At 38.4% G+C, this 12,017-nt stretch overlaps 1 long non-coding RNA gene across 1 annotated transcript; it reads left to right on the forward strand.

Annotated features, from left to right (window-relative positions):
- The first annotated feature begins 1,399 nt into the window (after positions 1-1,399).
- On the forward strand, positions 1,400-2,884 carry LOC141362985 (uncharacterized). The gene is made up of 2 exons (XR_012368510.1): positions 1,400-1,668; positions 2,122-2,884. It is a non-coding gene; the product is annotated as an uncharacterized lncRNA (long non-coding RNA).
- Positions 2,885-12,017: the final 9,133 nt, after the last annotated feature.

Genomic DNA, 12,017 nt, shown 5'->3' on the forward strand with positions numbered 1-12,017 from the left:
TCCCAGCCAGCAGTGCTTGGTGGGGCAAATGTGGGCCCCATATGGGCTTGCAATATGAGCCCAAGCTGGTCTTGCACCGGGGTTTCATGCTGGCCCCATCTGACTTAGCCCACATGAACCTTCTGTAGAAACTAAAGTCAATGTGGACTAAACCAAAGTCAAGTATGGGTGTGGTTGGGTTGAAGAAGTGATGAAGTTAATTAGATAATGAAGAGATGGACGAAGTGATGATTGACCATTAATGATAAACACCTGCTGTTAATAAACAGAATCACTAAAGAAAGATAAACAAGAAGAGAATAAAGACAAAATACCAGCAGAACCACAATAACTACAAAAAATAAATCAACATTTCTTGGTGGAGCTAATGTAGACTGCAAAATCCCCAGTGTTAAATTAACATTAACACTGCTTAATGTTTATATAGATCCACACTACAGGGTGTTAAAAAAGTAACACTGAGGCATTTTCATCTTACTTGTAGAGTTATTTATTAACTTAGGTCTAGATGTTGGCTGTTTCATTAAAAGTCACCATTATTGTGATCAGTGGTAGTTTTAGTTGGACTATTTGCTGTTTTTGACTTGTTGTTTTCTGGTTGCTGTAACTTGGTGTTTAAAACCTGTTTGTTATGGCAACGAAAGAGACCCAAGTGTCCAGTGTGATTCTATGGTGGTGGTGGTGGTTAGGATATAGTGTTGATTGTCATGTAAAAAAACTGATATGCTATTTTAGTTTGCTTACCAAAAATATTTTTTCTGTCAGTAGTGTGATAGTGAAGTATGACATCTGGCACTCTCACATCAGTTTATTGTTTAAAGAAAGTTGAAATACTGTATAGTTCAAAATTAACTGCTGTCCAATTTAGACACCCAAATATAAAGAATCTGAGTATGAATCTCAATAATGGTGACCATAAAATGAAAAGCTTCATGCCGCAGTGCATTCTGGGAGTTCTGGATAAGATTTGTTGATACCCAGAATGCATTGCAGCATGAAGCTTTTCATTTTATGGTCACCATTATTGAGATCCATACTCAGATTCTTTATATTTGGGCTGCTTCTGGGTGAGTTTTATAACCCTGGGCTAATTTTATGGATAACCAAGCTTTTAAATTACAAGTGTGAATCCTTCAACGTGATGCCCAGCTGATGCCTGACCAACGATCACCTGCAGGACCCGCTTAATCTCCGCTTAATCTCCTTATCCGTTTATATGTGTTTGTATATACATATATATCTCCCAAGGGTTTTTCCCTCCTAGGACTTTTTTTATTATTTCCTCGGCTAAACAACCCGGGGTTTTTGTTTTTTTTTCTCCTACCCACTAAACATGAGACGTCTCCCCAACGTGCAGATCATGTCTATATTAGGTCGGTTGGTCCAGGCCCTTATCTGTATGTCTATTCACCTTATTTTTCACGACAACAAGGGCGGCGCCATTTCGCTCATTTTGTCAACGTTCTTCCGGCCGCATAGACGATGAGCAGCTGAGGCAGTGACTGAAGGCGACGCGTTAAGCTTAAAAAGCTCACTCGAGCGCCTTTATGTTTCTTTCTTACCAATTTTAAGCAAACTGAGGAACACCCTTATCCCAAGTATTGGTTCGACTACGATGTTCCGGAAACTTTAAACCACGCCGGGTGTTGAAAAGGTGGCCAGTTTCAGGTAAGCTATCGTAGCTAACTTTGTGCTCGTTCGCCTAAAGATTTGTGAAGTCCGTTCTACAAATACACTTAAGATCAGTAACGTTAGTTTATAAAATGCAACTATTTGAATGGTTTTAATTGTCCACCTATATTTTTATATTTACGATAGTACAACGAGATATTATAGTACATTGCATTCTTAGCCCACGTGATTCCTACAAGTTACTGAGATTTCAGATGCTAGAATGTCAGTTCATTTCTCATTCAGATATTGATAATGACCTATTAAACAACGTATTGTTTAACACTGAAGTTAAAGGTTGTGTGTATAATGTTACTGTCTCTGTTTAATGCATCTCTCTCTTACACACTGTTCTGTTTAAGTATGGGTGCCATTAAATATTAATTCTCATGATGCAAGTTTCTTTTAAATGCTAACATAAAAATGTTTATGGTTATATTGTTTTCACAGATGCATTGATGTGTAGTGAAGCAGAGGACAACTGTGAGGATGATACAATCAACATGTTCCTAAACTGTGATGCAGAAACACAATGGGAGGATCCATCCGTCTCTGACCACAACTACACTTTAAAATCACAACTCAACCTGAAGCAACCTACATCTGATATGGGAAAACAATGGTGCAGTTTCCCTGACAGGGCTTATGCTGGTCCCAGGCTAAAATGCATATTTGAGCTACAATAATTTAAAAACACCTTTTACTGACATACCTCAACATATATGAGTGCCATTGTTTTGTCACAAGATGCGCACCAGTCTTGTTTTTTGTAAGGTTTGTTTGTAAAAACTAAAATGTCCTAATATAATTAAATCCTAGTCCTGTAAACCCTGTCCGAGAAACTGCTCCTATGTGTTGAGCTGGCACAAATGTACATATCTCTGCTGAGAAACAACCATCTTTGTGTCAGCTTTACACAGGGTTGATGTTGCATCCATTACACAGTCGCCAAGCACTTTACCAGTACATACACCAACAGCTTTCAGATAAACACTTGGGATCAGCTCCTGATGACTCCGATAAAGCTGTGTCTTAATTTATTGCAGGGTGGTCTTGCTTTACCCTTTGTAAAGTTACATTAAACCTTCATATGTGATCAGATGTCATGCAGTGATATTAAACATTTACAGTGTGATCAGATGTTGTGTATTTATATTAAACCTTTACAATGTGATCAGATGTTGTGCAGTTATATTAAACATTCACAGTGTGATCAGATGTTGTGCATTTATATTAAACCTTTACAATGTGATCAGATGTTGTGCATTTATATTAAACCTTTACAATGTGATCAGATGTTGTGCAGTTATATTAAACATTTACTATGTGATCAGATGTAACCTGCCATGCAGTTATATAAACCTTTACAGTGTGATCAGATATTATCTGTAAGGAATTTCTTAAACCATATGTGAGCTTTGTAGATTCCACTTAAAAGGATTTAAGTCTCCTGATTTGAAGGAATAAGTGTTGGCAAGTTTGCAAATGAATTCTATCATGGTACCACATAAAAACGAAATAGTTATTGGACTGGCTAAGGTGCACATTTGCTTTAAAAAAGACGAAATCACTGTGTAAATATTGGTAGGCATAAGTACTTTAATAATTTTCAATGCTGCTCCATCAACTCCTGACAGGACGAGGTAATATGTCCCATAAGTTACTTGCCGCGGCGGCTTCATATCGTCTAACCACGAGACGATTGATGGGACGATATAAGACTATCCGAGCGTCTTATGAAGTTTTCTCCGTGCTCCTAATTTATAACATTAACAGCAGTAGCGATATTTGTCATTTGGCTAAAGTTATAGTGAACTACAAACAATCTTCTAACCCCCAAACTAACCACCGAATGCACTGTGCCATATTAGCAGCGGAAGTCGGTTGACAAAATGCGGAAGAGCGAAGAATTAAAAAGGGGCGTGGCGGAATAAGGTGAATACAACGTGCAGATCTGGTACAGTATCTGGACGTCTGACTATGACCCCTCTTGGACGTCAGGTAGACGTCCAAAAGGGGTTCGGGAAATCAAAACAAAAATTTTTATACAAATGTGGTCTATGAGTTCTGAGTCAAAAAACATAAACATCACGTGTATTTGTGACCAGTCACGGAAACTAGGGACACAAGTCGGCAGCGCAAGTTTCGAGATAATGAGCAACAAAGTGTTTGTTTTCAAAATTTGTGATTTTCGTTTTATTGCAGAATCTGTTAGTTGAGATCACGAAGAAGCCTCTCTATGTTTGAGATAGCAGTTTTTGTATATTTAAAAGCGTAAATTTTTCGGTTGAAATAGGCTTGTTTTTCCGGAGATTCTAGCGTGCAGCGGGGGGCGTCATTGTCTGTGTGTATTTACATACTGTATAAGCAGCTTGGTTTTCGCTCCCGCCCGCAAAGGGAACAGCGTGACTACTAAATAAGGATAGTTTGCCCAAAAATGAAAATAATGTAAGTAATGACTTACCCTTATGTCGTTCTAAACTCAAAAGACCTCCGTTCATCTTCGGAACACAGTTTAAGATGTTTTAACGTGATTTAGTCCGAGAGCTTTATGTCTCCTCCATTTAAAATCTATGTACGGTTTCCATGTCCAGAAAGGTAATAAAAACATCATCAACGTAGTCCATGTGACATCAGTGGGTCAGTAAGAATGTGTTAAAGCATCGAGAATACAGTTTGGTCCAAAAATAGCAAGAATTACAACTTTATTCAGCATTGTTTTCCCTTTCGGTTCGAGCGTGAAGTCACGTGACTGTAGTTCCGCGTCACTGACTTTATGCGGCGCCGCAGTCGGATGACGTCAAAGTACCTCGAGAGCTCTTTAAGAAATCTTATGGAGTAGTTTAATTCGACTCGCTCTCGCGGTACTTTGACGTCAGTTCTTGCATCACAACATGAAGACTAACACATACACTGAAGGTGCGTTCCATTCGACCGTAAGTGGACTGCGAAGTGGACTTCACAGGGTATTCCGCCATCTTAAGTGAGATTCCAATCCGAAGGGAGCGAACATGTTCAGTTCGAAGGGCACTGCGCACGGCATAGGGAATCAGGGAACATCGATACATCACTTCACAGGAAGTGGAGAGCGATAATCACCCAACTGTCATTGCGCGCATCACGTGATCACCAGTCAGAACGGTCAGACCGCTATGCAATTATATGACAATCGTTTAAAAACACATATATACACATAATTAACCAAATAAAAGTTTACTTTCATATTTGCATGACAGTTACAGCAGGGCTTCAATTCTGTTAATAGTCAAGTAATAGCAGCAGTAGTCAATTAAAGTGTATAATAAACATACGTTTTTCATTACGTAGTACTCAATGTTTTTTTATTGTATAGTGTACATATTTTAAATGTGATAGTAAATAAAAATTAAAATATGAAATTTAGTCCTATATAAATTTATGTTATATCAATCTGCGCGACCCCGTCGTTGACTTCTTTGATGACGTTTGCAGGCCGTTCCAAATGAGCGGTTATTGTCCGTGAAGTCCACTTCAACTGATATACCGTGCTCAGGGAGTAGGGAGCAGTGAACACTCCGCAGGGACCCTGTCGAATGGAACGCACCTAAAAAGTCACACAGACATTGTTGAATACGTTATATAATTGGCTACATGTTATGTCTATCAATATTTTCAATGAAGTCATTGGCTGCTGGAGGAACGAGCGAGCGATTGGTTTCATTAAAGTGTAATATTATATACAGTGCTACATTTTGCTGTTGAAAACGGGTTGTTTTTCCTGAGATTCTAGCGTGCAGCGCGGGGGGGGGGGGGCGTCATTGTCTGTGTTTATTTACATGGACCCGCCCCCCAAGGGAACAGCGTGGCTACTTAAGCAGCACTCTGACAGGCTCAATCTGATATCATTGAAATCACAGTGCAAACTTCGGAAATGATAACATCCACAAAGACACCGACAAAGAGAGGTGTGCCCGAGCCCCGAACAACTTATTTCATTGGAGGGAACAAGATCTGCAAGAACAGTTTTCTGTTTCTTATGGGGTGAGTTTCCATAAACATTAAAGTTTGTTGTTTTTTGTTCATTGTAAGAACACGTACACGTAGCCCTAAACATTTAGTGCAATTGTTATTAGCTAGCTCAGGTTTCGATTGCCAAAACCCAAAGTTATTGTTAACTCAGGACTGTGGTTTCGATTGCCAAAACCCTTATTGTTATTAGATAGCTTAGGACTGTGGTTTCGATTGCCAAAACCCGAAGTTATTGTTAGGTCAGGACTTGGTTTTGATTGCCCCCATTACTATAATGAGCTTTTAGATGGCAATGTGAGCATCTGCTATTTGAATAATGCCTGAATTGACTGATGTTAATGACTTAGCTCACGTATGAAGTATGTGTAGCCGTTAAATGTGCATTATAAGTCACAACTTAAAATATTTTTACGTTTTTTTTAATCAGACTTAAACCAGGTCTAACCACAAACTTTTACAGTGAATTAAAAGTAAAAGGTATTGGTCAAAATTTACATGGGGGATCTTTACAGAGGGTATGGCTTATCTCAATGAGATGTAAATGAGCCCTATTGTCCCTCCCAGCAGCTGAGAGAGGTGAAAAGGCACAAACTTTAAAAGCCGTTTTCTCAGCATTAAGAATTTTGGAGTGCCTACCTTCAAATGGCCACAACTTCTCCAAATCTTATCAGATTTCCATGTGTTACACATCGTTGAAAAGCTTAGAATCTGCACTTTCAGGATCTGTGAATAACTCAAAATGTCCCAGATCCGACTTGTGTCCCTACTTTCCGTGACTGGTCACATTTTTGAAGAATATTTTGTTAAGCTGTTAAAATAATGTAATCTTTATATATGAATGTGTGTTCAAAAACATAGCACTGCTCATAGATAAAGTTCCACCTTAAATGCTCTCTCTCTCTCTCTCTCTCTCTCTCTCTCTCTCTCTCTCTCTTGCGCTCTCTCTCTCTTGCGCTCTCTCTCTCTCTCTCTCTCTCTCTCTCTCTTTAATTAACAGAGATGTATATGCTGACGTTTTATTGAAAATGTTTTGTCACCATAATGACGATCAGTGATTCCTTTAGTTGGGTAGTTTGACTCTTTGACTTTTCATAGTAGTGTTTGGTCTTTGTGAGAGTGTTTACTGAAGCATGTTATTTACTGCAAAGAAAATTTGTTATAAACAAAACTCACATGTGGATCTTACAACTTCACTGAACGTTTACCAACAGTAATACCACATATGTAAAGTCTATAAATTATTTTTGTAAACCATGTAGTATTGTCTCAATTTCTCAGTTGATTTGAGGTGTCACATCCAACTTATTGTTTAGGTTTATACCACCACTGGGAAGCATTTATATAAAATTAAAAGTCCAGATGTTATTGTCACATATGCAGACATCAAGAATCAGCCCATGAATCACAACAGTGGTGACACTCTCTGGACTCATGAGTTTTATAATACGCTGGTGCAATGCATTGCAACATTTAGAAAACTCACCATCATTGTGATTCATGAGCTGATTCTTGATGTCTGCATCTGTGTCAAAAAATTCTGGACTTTAGATTTTTGATTACAGCCACGAGGTTCCATGTTTTGTTACAGTAGGCAGCAGTACGCACAGAAGTATGTTTATAGCAGCTCCAAACAAAACTGAGATAGAAGTTTACTTTTAAAAAAAATATAATATTTTATTTGTATTGTTAGTTCAGTTATATCATACCACCACTTCTGATCATCAATGTACTTAACGTGAAGCCACAAGTAAGTTGCATTGGTAACAAACACTTGGTACAATAATAATGTGTTTTCAAAAACACCATCATCAAGCACACACACTACAATATAAAAACAAAGAGTCAAACTACCCAACTAAAGGAAACACTGATCACCATGATGGTGACAAAACATGTTCAATAAAACATCAGAATCTTGTAAATTCTTAAAAACAAGCCGTATAAATGACAAAAAATAGAGTGAATTTGGTTTGTTTAGTCAGTATGGGCCTACTTCAAAACAATGCTTTGTTAAAACAACTTTTTATAATGGTGATGACATTGTTTTGTTTTAGAGAATGTACATTTAACAATTATCCAGCGAGAGCAAGTGTGGGAGGGAGAGTGAAGTTCACGTCACTTCACTTCAATTATTGAACGATAGAGAGAGAGAGAGAGAGAGAGAGAGAGAGAGAGAGAGAGAGAGAGAGAGAGAGAGAGAGAGAGAGAGAGATTGCAGACACAGATAGTTAAGGTGGAACTGGAATATTTGGGAATTATCTATAAGCAATATTTTTTGAACATTTATTCATATATAAAGATTATATATACACATCTGATGTCTAAAATGGCCACATTTTAAATAGTTTTAATTTGCGTGGAGGTCCCCTTGACATCAATATTGGATGTTCAGAACACGTCATAAAAAGACGTCATAAAAACTTTCATTCTGGCTCCTCATGGGACGTCGAAATGACGTCTTTTTAAGACGCATTGCTCAGTGGGTAGGGGGTTTTTTACCCCGGGGAGGTAGCCTGCTTGGGCTTAATTTAGCTTCTTCTTCTAGATGTTACATTAGTAATACGCTCGCTCATAATGTTGAGTCATAGCCGCAGCAAATTTGACTGCTTATGCTATTGTGTATTATGTTGTGCTATCTGTCGTTTTTCTGTGCTTTTACTGCTTCTATTAATGTAAAGCTGCTTTGAAACAATTAAGTATTGTGAAAAGCGCTATATAAATAATATTGAATTGAATTGAAATTGAATTGAATTAACAGGGTTATAAAGATAACCCATATTTAAGTGCAGTGTGAAAAAGAAGGGCTTTTCAAACTGCACGTAATCATGGGTTATCTTCATTCTAAACCCTGCTTTCAACCCTAGGTTAAAGGGGACATATTATGAGATTTTTTTTTAAGATATAAACTAAGTCTAAAATAGGTCTGAGCAAAAGTGTGCCGTTTTGGGTGTGTCATTTAAAATGCAAATGAGCGGATGAAGTGCAACCACTGATCACAATGATGGTGGTTTGTTGCAATTGAAACTCAATTGTGCTGTGAAATATTTTATCTCTCTCTTTCTCTCCATACTAAATGGTTGTGCTGTGGTTGGATAGTGCAGATAAAGTGGGCGGTATTACCTTATTCTGACATCACAATAAGGGCCAAATTACAATGACCTATTTTTCACATGCTTGCAGAAAATGGTTTACCAAAACTAAGTTATTGGGTTGATCTTTTTAACATTTTCTAGGTTGATAGAAGCACTGGGGACACAATTATAGCACTTAAACATAATATGTCCCCTTTAAGGAGCGTTTCACACTTGTATTTTAGAAGCTGGGTTATCCATGAAATTAACCCAGGGTTATGAAACCCGTTAACTTGGGGTTTAGAAAACCGGGGGTTAAATATTTCAAGTGTGAAAAGCCCTAGAGATTTTGTGATAACTGACAGAAGGCAGCATTTTAGACCTTCCGGATGCAGCCTATATTGAGTCCTTAATGACAAAATAATAATAAACAGGTGCAGTCCTTGGGCTACATGGGCTGCATCCAAAATCTCTAAAATGCTGCCTTTGGAGTGCATGGGCATGCTCAGGGAATGTGATTAGTTGAGTCAGGGGCCTCATTTATAAAGCGTTTTTATGCACAGATTTGATCTTAAACCATGTGTACGCTCAATTCCACTACAACGCTCAGATTTTTTAAACTCGTCTTTGACGTGGAAAAGTACTTACCTCCACGTCAGGTTCCGACTTAGGCCGGTGACACACTGGATGCGTGGCGTAAGCGTCTCAGCTGCGTGGTGTGTCCGTTTTTAATTCGGCTTCCATGTTAACAGGTTAGAGCTTGCAGACTGCCTGCATGAGACGCGCGTCTCAGGCGCGGCTCGAGCCGCGCGGAAAACGCGTGCTTGCTAGAAATAGAACCGACGCCTATTTTTCACGCGAGACGCAAGTGTGTTGGAAGCGTTTCCAGGCAAAATATACGTCACCAATAGCAACAGCAGCGCGGCGGCGCTGCGTCAGGCAGGCTTCTGGTATGTACAGACACAGAAAACGCGACGCAGCCGCCACGCAACTGACATGCAACAGAAACGCCACGCAGCCAGTGTGTCACCGGCCTTAACGTATGCATGTTTCCTTGTGGCAATATTGCAGTATTGCAGGTTGGCATATTCAAAACTTTTACAGCATCAACATCATCTGTATTAGAGTTTAGATTGGGCCCAAAAAAACAATCCCGACCCTACCCACTGAGCAATGCGTCTTAAAAAGACGTCATTTCGACGTCCCATGAGGAGCCAGAATGAAAGTTTTTATGACGTCTTTTTATGACGTGTTCTGAACATCCAATATTGATGTCAAGGGGACCTCCACGCAAATTAAAACTATTTAAAATGTGGCCATTTTAGACATCAGATGTGTATATATAATCTTTATATATGAATAAATGTTCAAAAAATATTGCTTATAGATAATTCCCAAATATTCCAGTTCCACCTTAACTATCTGTGTCTGCAATCTCTCTCTCTCTCTCTCTCTCTCTCTCTCTCTCTCTCTCTCTCTATCGTTCAATAATTGAAGTGAAGTGACGTGAACTTCACTCTCCCTCCCACACTTGCTCTCGCTGGATAATTGTTAAATGTACATTCTCTAAAACAATGTCATCACCATTATAAAAAGTTGTTTTAACAAAGCATTGTTTTGAAGTAGGCCCATACTGACTAAACAAACCAAATTCACTCTATTTTTTGTCATTTATACGGCTTGTTTTTAAGAATTTACAAGATTCTGATGTTTTATTGAACATGTTTTGTCACCCTCATGGTGATCAGTGTTTCCTTTAGTTGGGTAGTTTGACTCTTTGTTTTTATATTGTAGTGTGTGTGCTTGATGATGGTGTTTTTGAAAACACATTATTATTGTACCAAGTGTTTGTTACCAATGCAACTTACTTGTGGCTTCACGTTAAGTACATTGATGATCAGAAGTGGTGGTATGATATAACTGAACTAACAATACAAATAAAATATTATATTTTTTTTAAAAGTAAACTTCTATCTCAGTTTTGTTTGGAGCTGCTATAAACATACTTCTGTGCGTACTGCTGCCTACTGTAACAAAACATGGAACCTCGTGGCTGTAATCAAAAATCTAAAGTCTAGATATTTTTGACACAGATGCAGACATCAAGAATCAGCTCATGAATCACAATGATGGTGAGTTTTCTAAATGTTGCAATGCATTGCACCAGCGTATTATAAAACTCATGAGTCCAGAGAGTGTCACCACTGTTGTGATTCATGGGCTGATTCTTGATGTCTGCATATGTGACAATAACATCTGGACTTTTAATTTTATATAAATGCTTCCCAGTGGTGGTATAAACCTAAACAATAAGTTGGATGTGACACCTCAAATCAACTGAGAAATTGAGACAATACTACATGGTTTACAAAAATAATTTATAGACTTTACATATGTGGTATTACTGTTGGTAAACGTTCAGTGAAGTTGTAAGATCCACATGTGAGTTTTGTTTATAACAAATTTTCTTTGCAGTAAATAACATGCTTCAGTAAACACTCTCACAAAGACCAAACACTACTATGAAAAGTCAAAGAGTCAAACTACCCAACTAAAGGAATCACTGATCGTCATTATGGTGACAAAACATTTTCAATAAAACGTCAGCATATACATCTCTGTTAATTAAAGAGAGAGAGAGAGAGAGAGAGAGAGAGAGAGAGAGCGCAAGAGAGAGAGAGCGCAAGAGAGAGAGAGAGAGAGAGAGAGAGAGAGAGCATTTAAGGTGGAACTTTATCTATGAGCAGCGCTATGTTTTTGAACACACATTCATATATAAAGATTACATTATTTTAACAGCTTAACAAAATATTCTTCAAAAATACACGTGATGTTTATGTTTTTTGACTCAGAACTCATAGACCACATTTGTATAAAAATTTTTGTTTTGATTTCCCGAACCCCTTTTGGACGTCTACCTGACGTCCAAGAGGGGTCATAGTCAGACGTCCAGATACTGTACCAGATCTGCACGTTGTATAGACATACAGATAAGGGCCTGGACCAACCGACCTAATATAGACATGATCTGCACGTTGGGGAGACGTCTCATGTTTAGTGGGTACCAAAGCCCCTGCACGTTGTGTCCGAGCCCGGCCCGACCAACAGATTAACTGTAATTATGAGCCTGAGCCCAATTTAAACCAGAGAATGTTTTAATAGTGTGCTGTGATGTTCTCAACTACAAATCAGGGTTGTTTGAACTACAGAAATCTGTTCAGAATGATCTTGAACTAATGCAACAAGGACGAAGCATGTAAACTGTGC

Source organism: Misgurnus anguillicaudatus, unplaced genomic scaffold, assembly GCF_027580225.2.
Source record: "Misgurnus anguillicaudatus unplaced genomic scaffold, ASM2758022v2 HiC_scaffold_31, whole genome shotgun sequence".
NCBI classification, from domain to species: domain Eukaryota; kingdom Metazoa; phylum Chordata; class Actinopteri; order Cypriniformes; family Cobitidae; genus Misgurnus; species Misgurnus anguillicaudatus.